The 15,794-nt window shown below is 43.3% G+C and overlaps 1 protein-coding gene and 1 pseudogene across 6 annotated transcripts in view; both read left to right on the plus strand.

Moving 5' to 3' along the window:
• Window positions 1-2,361: 2,361 nt before the first annotated feature.
• On the plus strand, window positions 2,362-2,468 carry LOC116283784 (U11 spliceosomal RNA; annotated as a pseudogene).
• A 12,043-nt stretch (window positions 2,469-14,511) lies between these two features.
• Window positions 14,512-15,794, plus strand: part of ACLY (ATP citrate lyase) — a 39,849-nt gene continuing 38,566 nt past the window's right edge. For 4 of the 6 annotated variants that reach the window (XM_072939327.1, XM_031685552.2, XM_072939328.1 and 1 more), the window contains exon 1: window positions 14,512-14,645. The gene's annotated coding sequence lies outside the window, so the exon portion shown is untranslated. Of the gene's footprint in view, window positions 14,646-14,675; window positions 14,803-15,794 lie in introns of those variants that run through there. The other 2 variants (XM_072939330.1, XM_072939331.1) reach the window with 1 other exon arrangement.

Genomic DNA, 15,794 nt, shown 5'->3' on the forward strand with positions numbered 1-15,794 from the left:
TGCGGGCAGAATTCCAAATAGGGATAAGGCATAGGTGGCAAGGATCTGTGCACGTGTACCACCATCAGAGGGCGAGAGCACTGGGCTTTGGAGTCATAGTACTTGGGCTGTGTACACTAACGAACTGCATGACCAAAATTTAAGGGCTCTAAGCCTTAAATTTTCCGTCTGCCAAGTGAACGTCAAGATAACCGTTCAGGATGTGAGGATTTGCATAAGGCTACGTGGAAAATAATGCTGGCTTCAACCTTAAGTATAACACATTGAGTGAGCACCTGCGAGTGGCAGGCCCTCACCTCATCAAAGCCTTTCCCTACACCCTTCCCCTACACCCTTCCCCATTCCCCTACTTTCCCCATCCCTCCAGCCAAAAAAAGTGGACTAGGTTCTTCTAGGTTCTAATAAACACACCGCATTTACTACCTTACAGTCAGAACGTCAGTTTGCAACACCAATGACATTGTGACCTCCAGAGTATTAACCTTGTATACATAGTAGAAGCTAAAAAAAGAAAATCACTGTTAAGATCTGAGTAGTAAAGAGACATCCATAGCTACACCCAACTACACACATGCGTACAGGTAAAACTGGGGAAATGTAAGATCCATGGATTGTATCAGTGTCTATTTTCTGCTTGTGATATTGCACTGACTTTTTTTTAACATATTACCATTGGTGGAAACTGGATAAAGGGTACATGAGATGTCTGTATTATTTCTTAAAACTGCATATGAATCTGTAGTTATCTCAAAGTAAGTTTAATTTTAAAAAGGAGTGCCAAGATAAAACATGTTCCTTCCCTGGAAGAGTTCTATCAGGGAGAGATGCATAACAATAATGACTACCCAAAGTGAGATGGTTATTTAAAGTTCTGTTGTCTAAAAGTCTGGGAGGGAGATGAGGACACAGTAGCATGAGTCCCAGACAAGTCAATGATTCAGTCAGGATCTGGGATGAATTAGAAATGGCTTCAGAGAAGGGGTAACATTTGAGCTGAGGGTGAGCCCCGGAGACCTAAGTAGGGAAGGAGGTGAGCAAAGGCCAGAGGTGTGTAAGTTCACAAGGTCTGTAAAGAGTAGCAACTCCCATGCACTGCTGTGAAACTTGTCTTATTCTAGGTTGTTAAGATGGGCCTAGAGGTGAGTTGAACGCACTCCTGAAATAATCAGCAGCTAATTGGGAAAAAAAGCCTTCTGGGGAAAAAAACCTCCTGCAAAGAGAGAATTTATAGATTGAATGCAATCCCAAAGTGCCAACAGATTTTTTTTTTTAGTAATTGACAAGCTAATTCTAAGAGCAAAGGAAAAGCAAAGGACCTAGAATAGCCCAAAATAATTTTGAAAATGAACAAAAGAACTTACGCTCTTTCAAGACTTACTTTAAAGCTACAAGTAATGATATTAGCAGATTGATCTGTAGATCAATGGAAAAGGATAGAGTGCATGTATAGATTCATACATATATGATCAATTAATGTTGCTAAGAAAACTCGCTGGGGAAAGGATAATCTTTTAGATAAATGGTGCTGAAACAGTTGGATAGCCATATGCCAAAACAAACAAAAAACTGACCCTTACCTCATACCATATCCAAAATTAACTCAGAAGACTTAAATGTGAGAGATAGAATGATAAAACTAGAGAAAAAAAGTGAAAATAGAGAAAAAAACATGAAAAAGAAACAATAAATTTGATGCTCTTCAAGAAGACACTGTTAATTAAAAGGCAAGCCACAGACTGTGGTATAGTATTGTTACGGAAATGACAGGCCAGCCAAGAAACAAGCACCACTCGGAGGGTTGGAGTACTCAGATTTATTACGCCGGCAGGCTCAGAGGGGCTTCTGCTCCGAAGCTCTGAGCACCTCCAAGACGTGCACATGAGGTTTTATAGGGTTAATTACAAGTATGGGGCTATTAGCCAAAAAGGCTCAAAGAACAAAAAGCAAGGAATCAGTACACTGGAGCTTATCAATTTGGAACAGATCACGTTACTGACACTTGTTGAGCTTGGATTTATGAGTTAGCTTGTTAGCCCAGTAAACTGACACTAAACTTCAGATTTACGAGTTAGCCCAGCAGTACTTAGATCAGTAAACCGACACTTAATCACACTTAGATTTATGACTTAGCTTGTTAGCCCAGCTGGGCTTTTCCTTCACAGTATTTCTAAAACTTCTATCTGATAAAGCACTTGTATCCATAACACATAAAGAGCTCTTACGACTCCATAACAAGACCAATACATTTTAAATGACCAAAAGATGTTAACAGTTATTTCATCAAAGATTTGTAGAAGGTTAATTAGCATATGAATGCTCAATGTCATAGTTATTAGGAAAATACAAATTAAGAAACAGTGGAAAAGGGACAACTGGATTGTTCTGCGTGTGGAATCAACCTCAAGAGATTTTGGAAGTATAACCTTTTGGTATTTGGGCAGCTGGTGATCTTTGTTCCTGGTACCCCTAAATTAACTAATTAACTAACCACAGTGAGATGCCACTACACACTTGCTAGAATGGTCCAAGTGAAAAAGACTGACCTTAGCAGGTGTTGGTGAGGATGTTGAGCAAGTGGAATGCTCATACACTGCTGGTGAGGATGTAAAATGGTATAACCACTTTGGGAAACAGTTCGGCAGCTTCTTAAAAAGGTAAATATACTGTGGAGTTGTAGCCACTCGGTGGTCGAGTGTATGCTTAGCATGCACGAGGTCCTGGATTCAATCACCACCACCTCCATTAAAAAAAAAAAGAATTTTTTTAAAAAGTTAAAAAACATACTTGCCATGTGACCCAGCTGTTCTACTCCTAGGGATATACCCAAGAGAAATTAAAGCTGTATAGAAACTTTCCTAGCAGCTTAATTGTAATAGTCCCAAATTGGAAACACATCCAATGTTGGTTTATCCATGAAATGAAATACTACTCAGCTATAAAAAGGAAAGAACTATTGATACATGCACAATATGGATAAATCTCAAAATCATTAAGCTGAGTGAAAGAATTCACACAAAAAAAGACTATATGGTTCCATTTAAATAGCATTCTAGAAAATGCAAACAATCTATATTGCCCAAAAGTAAAACGGTGCCTCCTGGAAACATGGAGGTAGGGCAGGGAGGGATAGATTACAAAGGAGACTTTTGGAGGTGGAGGATTTGTGTATTATATCGATTGTGGTAACATTTTCATGGTATATACACGTTTTAAAACTCAAATTGTATATTTAAATTATTCACAGTTTATTATACATCATTATATATCAATAAAGATATTTTTTAAAATCCAGTGAAAGAGCAACAATAATGTGTGTTTTTTCACAGTTTACAAAACACTTGGTGATCTTCACAGCACTCAAGGGAGAGAGGGAGGCAGGCGATATTTTCCTGATTCAGATGAAACACGGAGGCGAAACATGAGAGAGGTGACAGGGTTTGCCCCAAGCCACAGCCCAGGATATAGGTGAGCTGGGCTGGGACCCATGCCCTGAGTTGGATTGATACAGTAAAATGCACTGGAATTTGATCTCAACCTGTCCCAGCCATTTACTAGCTGGACTCCTTTATGTTACTGTAACCAAATGCAAGTTCATGTGCTCAAAGCACAGTGAAGTCAAAAAATACTGAAACGTCAAGGTTTAGAGCAGAGAAAGGTTTATAGCTGGGCTGAGCAAGAAGTACAAGTGGCTCATGCACAATCCCCCCGCCCTGATCTCCCTAAAGGGTTTCGGCGGAGCATTTTTAAAGGCCAGCTGAGGGAGGGGTGTCCCATGGTATGTGGTCAGATGTACACAATTCTGATTGGTTGATGGTGATCATCCTTGGTTGATGGAGATCAGTCCTTGGCCAGAAGGTCTGGGGGCTACATGCCCATGATCATCAAGTAGTTAATTTCTTCCATTTGGTGTTTTTTTAGAATCTGAAAAACTCAGGAAATCTGCATGAGATAGTATTAGCTGGGTACTTCAGAGGATCTACAGCAGAGGATATAGAGGAGGGGTCTGCCCTGGGAAGGCCCCATAGGGTCCTGCTCTGTTACAATTCCCCTCTCTTCTTTGATAGTCCTCAATCTTGAGGAGAATAAGTGCTGGATATGAAGGGGAATAATATTTTGGATAGAGAGGTTCATCATCAACCTGGCAGAGGAACTCGGTTTCAATCTCCAATCCTGTTCCATTCCCTCCCCAAATCTTTCAGGGAATGGAGTAATGACTGCTCTGGTTACTTCCTGCTGAAACTGGGCATAGTCCTACCTCTATTTAGGGAATGGACACCGAGTTGGAAATATTCCTGAGCTCTAAGTCCTGCATCTGAGTCTTATATGAGTATAAGATCCCGCTCCCTGAGGAATTCAGAAGAGTAAATCTGAAAATCAGTCTGGAATTGGCACTTTGGGGGAGACTTGTAGGCAGGTAGCCAGTTGTCTTTTATCTGAGTAGTTTTAACTTTTGATGTGGTATTAACATCATATATAATAAGAACCATTGGCCACTACATGTCTCCTTTTTTTTTCCTGCTAACATCTGATCTAAAGCAATTTTATTGTCTAAAATTTTTAATAGTTACAAGAGGAGACCTTGAGGTCATAAGGCCCAGCTGCCATCTGCCAGCAGACATTGCTTTGAGAGTGGCTGGTGGCATCCTGGGTATCACACAGTTCAGAAAGTTAGGAGTTCTCAACGATTCAGGAATGTGTCTGAAATCATATCCACAATGGCCACCTAGTTATACCTTGGATGTCTGAACCATAGCTACTCCATTTTGACTTTCAAATGCATTCCCCTCCTCAAGGCCAAAGCAGATGTATAACATATTTCCCAAAAGCCATAAAACAGGCTGCTTTGGTCAGTAATAAGTTAAAACATGCATTTAGCCAGAATGACTTCCCCCTACCTCAATATGTGCAGATTTTCCCATCATTTCTCCTTTTGATTATAAATCTTTCAATAGAAAGCATTGATGATCAAAATATCTGTGCCTTGATGCTGGGGTTCTTGCCCCAGGTTTAGACCATGTCCCTCGGTGCTGGGCCTACTTTATACTTCCTAGTTATCCATGTTGGGGAAAACTAATCAGATATTATGAACAGACTCAGAGTTACATTAATGGGGAAACACTGTATAGGCTACACATCTTATCACTTATACCCAGTTGTTACACTTACACAAGCACGGTATATGCGCTTTTAGCAACAGATATAAAGTAAGCATTGTTATATATCATGAGTAGTTATACTCTATGACAATTCCATTAGAGAATTCTCTTTCTATCATAAACATTGGGAACAATATTGATGGGGAGACAAACATTTGGTAAACAGTTCAATTAGAAAACAGATTAAAATCCAGAAATATTTCAATCAAAAAATTATAACCATATTCATTAGTTCACTCAATCCTATGCAATCAATCCCTTTTACTAACAGTTTAATGGAATCAGAGTTTTCATAGACTTCTTAAATATCTCACCCAGCTCAGCAGTATGATTTAAAAGAAAACTGTAATTGTCAAAAAGTCCTTTTTATGAACATTCTTAAAGATAAAGCAGTTTTGCAAAGCATCAGCTTGACTGTCTAGGAATGACAAGACCCAAAGAGCAATGCAAAAGATCTGATTATAATATTTTTGACAAAGAAGCTTAACCAAGTTGCTGTGACATATATCACTTTAAGATAAAATTTTAAGATAACAACTAGAATTATGACTAATACCATTATACTAGGACATATCTAAATTTCAGAAACTTTATATACTAGAATGTCCACATTAACAAAATTTATGCATACCATATAATCCAAGGAGGCTTATTGCACATTTGACAATGCTTCCCATGCAATTCAACATAACAACCAATCCTAGTTAAATATTTTTCTCTGAGCTGTCTTGGGGGCCCGCTGAAGCATCCCAAAGTTAGCTGGAGTCAAAAGAACTTTAATTAGAATTTGGTAGAAGTTTGTCAAAAATATCCAAAATGTCACACAATCTCTTACCAGAAGCATTCTACGTAAACTTGTTTTCTTAACAGAGAGGAACCAAATCTAGTCTTGCACTAGCCTACACCAGCCTACTTTTAAGAACAAAATCCATTTGCCTAATTAAGTTTAATCTCAGCCTGACGATGCACAGAACTCCTTTTCACAACTTTCTTGTCCCCCTTTTTTCCCTCCCATCCAGAAAAATAAATAGCTCTAGGACGAAATCACTTCCTTCTCCCTTAACAAAATGCAATTCCATTCCTCATACCTTTTTTTGAAACTCAAAACATATATCCTATTTTCCTACTGTAGATGGAAATGTTTCCCCCATTACTTTTAGTAGCTTCAATTACATATCTAATTAGACTCCTCAATTCTTAAATATCTTCATTTCTAGTGAATGTTTCAGTATCTTATTTTGTTTGGAAATGCCTATTCAACTATTCAATAAACTTCCATCATTTAACTTAGTTTATCACAACTCTAAAATTAAGTTACCAAATATCTGGAGAGACCATTTTTAGCAGACAGTCTTAAAATATAATTCTTTCTAAGGGGTTCACCCAAAAGCTCTTATCTCATTTGCATTTTTGCATTTAATTCCCTTATAAGAACTTCATCATACCAAGTTAATATTTTTTCTTTCTGCTGAGAAACTCTACAACAGAAACATAAGCCCACTGACCTTCAGTAAACCTAGGTATGATAAAAGACATGCCTGCATTGATTTTATCAACAAGTTTAAGGTAGCTTTAATATCAGATATCAATTTGATATTGAATACTTCCCAGGTAACAAGAACCCAAACTTTGTTCTGTCTAGCTTCTTTTATACTTAGGAATATTTAATTTGTAAACACTTACTTTTAAGTCAATTAAATAGAGGTTATTTAAAGTTAATTTTAAAGTAAAGACAGATAGAACCAGAGATCCCACAGTTTTTCTGCTTGAGTTTAAAAAATCTTTTTTCCTCAGAGCCCAGGTAGATCACCTACATCTCAAAGGCACAGGAAGAGAAATGTTAAATCTTCCTCTAACTACTTTTACAAAACTCAATCATCTTGGTTATTTTCAGGAATTTTTTTTCAGTTCCCAAATATCTACTTTAGTTTAAATAAATAACAGTCATAGGCAAATATATATATATATATATATATATACACATATACATATACATATATGTGTATGTATATATATGTATGTATGTATATGTGTGTGCTCATTTACGGGAGCATAGCTGAGGATCTCCCAGTTTTGCAAAATATACCCTAGGGGGACTATAAGATGGAACAGAGATCTGATCATCCATACTTAATTATTCATTGTGATGTTATCAAATACCAAGCAAACAACAATTGAGAGTCTCAGGGTCATAGTTTCCTAGCCCCCAAGAGGAGGACACTCAACCAATGCTCCATCAGTCCAAAAGGGGAGAACCCCAACCAATGCCCTATCAAAGATGAAGCTGAATGAATGACCAAGGCTAGAAAGGGAAAATCCCAACCAAAGCTCCACCACAGCCAAAGCCAACACAATAGGAAAGGATACCCTGGTGTCATCCCATGAGAGCCCCGTTACTCACTAAAGACTTCTCAACTGGCCAATACAAGTACTGATACACACACAAACAACAAACATGGTCCTACAAACAAAAGATCAGATGAGGTGTAGCCCCCGAATTCCACTTCCACACCCAGCTGTAGACCTCCAAACAGACTGGCTCCACTCTTCAGAGAATGGACCCAGAGTGGCTCACAAGGAGCACAGAGACACTCATTACCTGCAAAAGAATCAGCCCAGATGGAGTAAAGCGAATTCCTAGCCCGCACAAGCTGGTGTAATTCACCCCCAGGGGACACCAAGTGTGGATCGCAGCTCCTGATGTTTCTGCTCCAAACAGCCTAGTGCTGGTGGCTGATGCCTGCCAGGGAAAGTCCCTTCCAGTTCCCCAGAGAGAAATGAGCTCCGGCATCTGCTGCGGACCCAGGGAAGGGGGTGCCCCTGGCCAGGGTCTACCTGCCACAGGCACAGACTCCTAGGCTGGCTTCACTAAAATAGTTACTAAATGCAAGTTTGTGTGCCCAATGCACAGTGAGGCCAAACAATACTGAAATGTCAGAGTCTGAAGCAGAGAAAGGTTTATTGCAGGGCTGAGCAAGGAGAAATGGTGGCTCATGCCCCCAAAACCTCGAACTCCCTGAAGGGTTTCAGCTTAGCATATTTTTTTTTGGTGGGAGGGGTGGTAAATGTTTTTAATGGCCCATAGTTTTACATTGAATTGAAATGTCCAAATTAATTTAACCAGTTCCCTGTTGTACACTTACATTTTTCCTATTTTTTACCATTAAAGTCAATATTTGGATGGTTATCCTTACAGCTAAATCTTAACATGCTTCTTAGTTATTTCCTTGAAATACATTTCTTTTAAAAATATATTTCTATTGAAGTACAGTTAGTTTACAATGTTGTGTCAGTTCCTGGTGTACAGTACAATACTTCAGTCACATAAGAACATATGTTTGTTCTCATATTCTTCTTCACCATAGATTACAAGATATTGAATATGGTTCCCTGTGCTATACAGTATAAACTTATTGTTAATCTATTTTATATATATTAGTATCTGCAAATCTTGAACTCCCAATTTGTCCCTTCCCACCCCCTTCCCCTACTGGTAACCATAAGTTTGTTTTCTATGTTTGTGAGTCTGTTTCTGTTTCGTAGTGCTCACTTCAGCAGCACATATACTAAAATTGTTTCTGTTTTGTAAATAAGTTTGTCTTTTTTTTTTAGATTTCACATATAAATGGTATCATGTGATATTTTTCTTTCTCTTTCTGGCTTACTTCACTTAGAATGACATTCTCCAGCTTTATCTATGTTGCTGCAACTGGCATTATTTTATTATTTTTTATGGGTGAATAGTATTCCATTGTGTAAATATACCACAGCTTCTTTATCCAGTCATCTGTCAATGGACTTTTAGGTTGCTTCCATGTCTTGGCTATTGTAAATAGTGCTGCTGTGAATATTGGGGTGCATGTGTCTTTTTGAATTAAGGTTCCCTCTGGATATATGCCCAGGAGTGGAATTGCTGGAACATATGGTAAGTCTATTTTTAGTTTTTTGGGGAATCTCCATACTGTTTACCATAACAGCTGCACCAAACTACATTTCCACCAACAGTGTAGGAAGGTTCCCTCTTCTCCACACCCTCTCCCAGACGAGCATTTTTAAAGGCTAGCTGAGGGAGGGGTGTGCCAGGGTCTATGATCAGCTGTGCACAATTCTCTGATTGGTTGATGGAGATCAATCCTTAGATGTCAGAAGTTCTGGGGACTATGTGCTCATGGTCATCAAGCAGTTAATTTCTTCCATTTGGTGGTGGTTTTTAGCAACTGAAAAACTCAATAAATCTGCATGAGATCCTATCATCTGGGTACTTCAGAGAGAAGCTACAGCAGAGGTTATAGGGGGGAGCTCTGTCCAAGGAAGGCTTCACAGGGTCCTGCTTGGTTATATCCCCTGTTTATATCTTCTTTTATTGTGTAATAGAACATAGGTACAGAAATATACAACAAAATACATGTACAGTTTAATAAATAATTGTAAAATGAACACCCATGTAGTCATTCTACAGGTAAATCAAGAAACATATTGCCAACAGTGGGCTCCCTGTGAGGCTCCTCCCTAATCACAACCTCATCCCTGCATTGCTGCCCTCTACCCAGGTAACCACCACCTTTCCAGTTACTGCCCTGGTCTCAGCCCATATATCCTCTCTCTTGGATTATTGCAAGATCTAACTAGGTCTCCATATTCTACCCTTGCCCTCTCCCTTCTCAACACAGGAGTCAGAATATTCCTTCTAAAATGCAAATCAGATCGTGTCACTCGGTTCAAAACCCTGTAGTGGTCCCTCATTTTACTCAGAATAAAAGCCACTCTTCCCATCATGCCCTGTGCTCCAGACACCTGGCCTTACTGTTCCTTGCACAGGAAAAAACTAGAGAGGCTCCTTCCTTAGGGCCTCCGCTCTGCCTTTTTTCTCAGCCCCAAATAATCTGGGATTGTCCTGGAATTCTCCCTCCCTGCCATGTAACTAACCCTCTCCCCTCCATTATGTATTTGCTCCAATCTCTTCTTTGCAATGAGGCTAACCCTGACCACCCTATTTAATACTGCAACCCACTTGCCCTCCACCTGTGATTTGGGAATTCTTGATCCCCTGCTCTTTGTTTTCTTTTTTCTATAACACTACTTTCTGATACACTATATAACTTTATTTTTTTAAGGATTGTTTTTTGCTGTTTCCCCCAATAAAATGCAAACTACACAGGGTAAGTGTCTTTGCTTATTTCATTCACTGTTGTTCCAGTGTCCAAAATGATACCTAGACATTGCAGGCGTTCAGTGAATATGTATTGAATGAAAGAACCACTGTCCACTGTTCCTGCGATAATCATTTCCTTGCTTTTCTTTGTTGTTTTTCCACTTATGTATCCATTCCAATAATACAATTTAATTTTGCTTGTTTTAACTCTATGTGAGTTGAATCATACTATAACTGTGTTTTTATGTTCCACTTTCTTTTGCTCAACACTCTGTCTTTGAGACCCTTTCATACTGCTGTGTGCAGCTGTAATTCATTCATTTCCCCTGCTGTCCAATTTTTCACTATACGGATATACCACAATCCATCCATCCACCCAACTGTTGAAGGATATATGGGTCCTATCTATTTTTGGACAATTTCTCATGCGTGTCCTGGCACATATGTGTATGAGCTTCTCTGGGGCACGTACAAGTGGAGCTGCTGGGTCTTAGTGTATGTAACTCTTCAATTTTATAAGATAATGCCAGACGGGAGGATATAGCTCAGTGATAGGGTGCATGCCTAGCATGCACAAGGCCCTGGGTTCAATCCCCAGTGCTTTCATTAAAGATAAATACATTTTTTAAGAAACCCTAATTACCACTCCCGTCCAAAAAAAAAAAAAAAAAAAAGATAACGCCAAGTGGTTTCCAAAGTAGTTGCATCAATATGCCCACCCATCTGCAGTAAGGTCATCTCTTTGGACCTCCGTTTCCCCTGTATTTCCTTTGTAAAATAGGAGAATTGGACTAGAATATTTCTGAAGTCTATTCTGGTTCTGACATTCTGTGAATCTGTCGTCAAGGAGCCCTGAGTAAGCAGCACTGGAGCCTGTGCATCCTTGAGGCAACACCTGAGTCGTAAAGGAGAGAGGTGAACACAACCTGTTCTTGCAGTCAGGTCTCCAAACGTCCCAGGATGTCTCTTAAGATTGGTGTTGGGGTAGAGACTTTGGCCTTGGTGGAGCTTGGCAACTCTTATCTACACACCATGACCTCTTGCTTCTACCTGCCCTTGAAATAATTCCTCAGAACAGAACCTGGCAAAGAGAGACAAGAGGCAAAAAGAATAAATTCATTCAGAGATAAGGGGGAACACATCATAGAAAAGTCAAGGGTGAGTGATCTGTTAGGGAGAAATTGTGCAAGTTCTGCCTTGGAACAGAAAGTGGTAAGCTGCCTTCCTAATGGAAAGTTAACTGAAAGAGGAAGGAATTTCATAGGAAAACAACTGGTGGGGAGGAAGCAACAGTTTTTAAGACAGGTTGAGAGTAAAGTTGGGACAACTCTGAAAAGAGGCCAGCCAGGAACTGGTAGGTCTGGCTGGAAAATATTTCCTGAGCGCAGATGCTGGCTCAGGCTGACCCTCCCTGGGATGCTTCCCCAGGACACATGGACCCTTGGCTCCAACTGGTGTTGGGAAAAAACTGAATGTTGCAGGAATGACCACCCCTAGACACTCCCATCCCCACTCCCCCATTCTTCACATGATGATGATGGATCTCTGTTGTAAGCCCCTGTCTCTGGCTGTCAGAGGTGAGTTTAGAACTGCACACTCCCACAGACCTTCCTCCTGGCAGCATCTTCTCTCTCCTCCCCCTACCAGTCCCCTGTGATTTCTTTCTTTCATTCACATACTCATTCAAGCATTTATTCAGCATACAGTGAGTACTTTGTATGTGCCTAGGCCCATGCTAGGCACTGTGGATGCCAAAATGCACAAGGCACACCCCTGAGTCTTGAGGAAGCTCATAGTCAAATACAGAGATGCACAGGATATGATTATCTTTCCCTCTTCTTCACCTGCAGCAGGTTGCAGTGGACTGGGCAAGTGACCTGGTGGCAGAGGGTCAGTCGTTCATCTGCAAAATGATGATGACACTTAGCCAAAGGGGTTGTTGTGAGGAGTATGTGCTAGCACCTCTGCTTTTGACATAGTCGGTGCTCAATGAATATTAGTCAGAAAGGATTCAAATGTAGGAGGGAGTCTTTAAGCAGTCTAAGGCTTCTGAAACTGAGATAGAATGCCCAAAGGCTGGGCACGGAGGTTGTACCTATATCCTTCTGTGTTCAGTGACACAGACCTGCCTTCCAGCACAGGCTAAAAGAGGAGGGAGGTGATTCAAACAGGAAAATTAAAAGAGTTTAGAGCTTTTAAGTCGGAGAACAGAAAGATGAAAAGATGGGGCCCAGACTGATAAATGTAGGGCAGTGGAGCCTCTGTGGGGGGGATGGTGGGGTCATGAGGGAGTCTTCCTTGGGGAGGTTGGAGGTAGAGGTGTGGAATGGGATCACTGATAAAACAAAAACTTCAGCGATTGGCTCATGGACTGTCTGGCCAGCACGTCTCCTCCCTCTCTCCTTGGACAGTTACTCTCTTTTTGTCCTGCCCAGGACTAGTCAAACTTGAGTCCAGTGACATCCAGACGGGGAACTTTATCACTCAGCAAATATTTATTGTGCATTTACTATGTACCAGGCCCTATTCAAAGTGCTAAAGAGACAGCAGTGAAGAAAACATGTGCATATGCAAATGTATCTGAAGGATAAATTGTTACGAATGGAATTGCTGCGGCAAAGGGCATGAACCTTTAACGTTTTTATGGATATAGTCAAATTGATGTACAAAGCTTGTTACCGTTTATGTTTCACCTGGATGCCTGTTTCTGGATGAGTGTATCTTTCTGACCAAAGGGATAATTCCCCCTGACTGCAGTCCTCCCAACCCATTAAGATTCTGTGGTCCTGTCTGCCAAGTCCAAAAGTGGAGTACCTTCATAGGAGATGTTTTCTTGAGCTGCGAAGAGGTGATCCTTCTCTAAGATTGATGCTATTTGGGGAGATTCTTGCAAGGGGTCGAGCTTCCATAGGAGTGGAAGACTCTCTATGACCAAGAGGAGAAAGAAGTTGAGGAACTGCTATTTCAAAAAGATGACCATGAGCAGAAAGTGACATCATCAGGGATCACTTTGTTCAGGCATGGGCGCAAGTTTAGCTGCCCCACTCCTGGCTATGACTGGATAAAGGAGAGGAGGCTTTGGCGAAGTTTTTGTGCACAAGAATGTCGCAACATTGTTACAGTGTATGACCCCAGTGTTTGGCAGGGACACAGGAAGGCTGATTCTCTGAACACTGGGCTGACCCCTTCACCTGAGCTGCTCAGTGCATGATTCTCCTTTGGAGCTAGACAGCTGTCAGGGTCAGAGAGACCTAAAGGACTGGAGTGGACATAGGGAAACTGCGAATGTCATAGTAGTCTTTGTTTCCAGGACTGTCTGATTTCAAAAATTCTGCCCCTACAAGTTCATCAGCATCTGTTAGACCGGGTGTCCTACTTTTTGATTTGGAAAATACAGTCAGTTTTCTGTAAAGGAGAAGGGGGAGGCAGCAGTTCATTCATTCCAATGTCTAAGCTTGGGATTTGGGGGGAGGGGCAGGGAGCAGGTTGCTGCAGAGATGGGCCCAGCCCTGTGCTAGACTCTTCCTTTGAATTCTCAGTTCTGCTGGGAGGTGAGCAGGTAAGTGGGACACAAGGTGTCATTGACATCCTCCTAGTCTCACCTGTTCACCCGGTCCCCTGTCCTATCCCACACTGGGAAGTCTTATATTAGCCTCAGCTTTCGGCCTCGCCCCACTAGCTCAATGGAGAGGGTCCACGTGCACATGCAAAAGCTTTCAGCCATGGCTGCTTAAAAAGCGTCTCTAAGCAACTGGGTTCGGTGTGGCCGATTTCAAGTAGCCGGGATGCAGACGTCAGTTTCTCCCATGGGGAGAAAAGGAGACTTCAAGTCCCCAAAGCTGCCTCACAACCTGTTGGACCAACAGCCCACTCCCCCTCCCCAACTCCCCTAGCGGAGGGGCGGTCTCCCCACCTCCTAAGCGATCAGGCCACGGCCCCTAGCCTCGAATGTTCTCCTCCCAGCGTAGCCCAGCCCATCTCCCCACTCGAGGCTCCGCCCCTGATCCCTCCCTGGTCCGGCAATTTCCAGAGAGGCGGCGCCAGCCAGACATCTGGGACGGACGCACCATCAGGACTACAAGTCCCAGCAAGCCCTGGGGCCCAACCCCGGGGGCGGGGCTATACCGGGCAGCGAATTGGGAGGAGCCCTGGCGCTCAGGCTAGGGAACGCGTGTGGCCAATCGCCGGGCGGCTGGTGCCGTGTGCCGATGTGGGCGGGGAGAAGCCTCCTAGGGCCCGGACAAAAGCCGGATCCCGGGCGACTGCGGAAGGCTGGAGTGCTCCGCTTAGTGCATTAGGGCCTGTGGACCTAAAAGCAAGCACGGACTTTCGCAGAGGTGAGTGGCGTGCAGCTGCTTTCGCGGGATGGACCTCACCTAGCCCAGGAGCTTCCTGCCTTCCTCCCTCAACCCGGAACCGCCTCTCCCGACGCCGGCTTAGGGCTCACGCGTCCTCCCTGCAGCTGCTTGGAAGTTTTGGGGGTCTTAGCTTCAGGTTAGCCTTCGCTGGGACCGTGGACGGTGGCCGCGTGTCGGCCACCCCCCTCCCCGACTCCCCCACATTCCAGTTTCTGGGAGTTTGCACAGTGCTTGCCGCCGCCCTTACCTGTCTTTCCTCCGCCGAATTGCATCTGCCCTTAACTGGTGCCCCTCATCCAACTCTGGGGCCACTGATCGAGCCTCGTCTGGCTTTATCGATCGGGCCACCTCTTGCCCCCATCCGGGTTTCCCCACCGGATGCCGGGGACGGGAAGTAGGGAGAGCAGCGGCCAGTCGCCCTACTCCGACTCCTCACAAGCTGGGCTCGGGCCCTTCCTCTTAGTTTTGTGGAGAATCGACTGAGCCCCGCGCCCAAGTGGAGGGAGCGAGGCGGGTGCGCGGCCGCTGCGGGCCACGAGGGGACCGGCCCGCTCCAGGCCGCGCCGCGAGGACCTATCCATGGCTCGGCGGCGCAGGAGGGATGCTCCTCGCTCTGGAGGTGCCGTCGGGCCCAGCGTCTAAGCGACAGATGGCCAGGTGCCCGTCGCCCTCCCCACTCTTGGCTGGCGCTGATGCCAAGCTTGACCGAGGCAAGGTCCTCAAGGGGCTGGAGGATGCTGCCGCCGCCCTCCTGTCAGACTTGGCAGAGGGCCAGTCCCAGCGCCTGCTGCCCTCTCCAACCTTGGCAGATACTGCGAAGTACTAAGGAGTTCTGCCGTTAGGTAGTCCTCGGGAGTCTGCCTGGGAAGAGGATATTAGGGTGTGGGTGGGAGCGGAGCAGTGCATAGCACAGTTTGGTCAGCCAGCCCATTCCTCTCTCCACCCTTTAACTTTGTTCTGTGTCTCAGCTAGCTCAGATCATTGGGTATCTGAAATGTTGGATGAGGGACAGCTGGTAGACCCAGCTGCCCAGAGGGATATTTTCACCTCTTTAGAAAGCTACTTCAACAGGTTGGGGGATGGTGCTGGGAACAACCCTTGTACTGTGCTGGATGGCTGGTGGCCCCA

Source organism: Vicugna pacos, chromosome 16, assembly GCF_048564905.1.
Source record: "Vicugna pacos chromosome 16, VicPac4, whole genome shotgun sequence".
NCBI lineage: Eukaryota > Metazoa > Chordata > Mammalia > Artiodactyla > Camelidae > Vicugna > Vicugna pacos.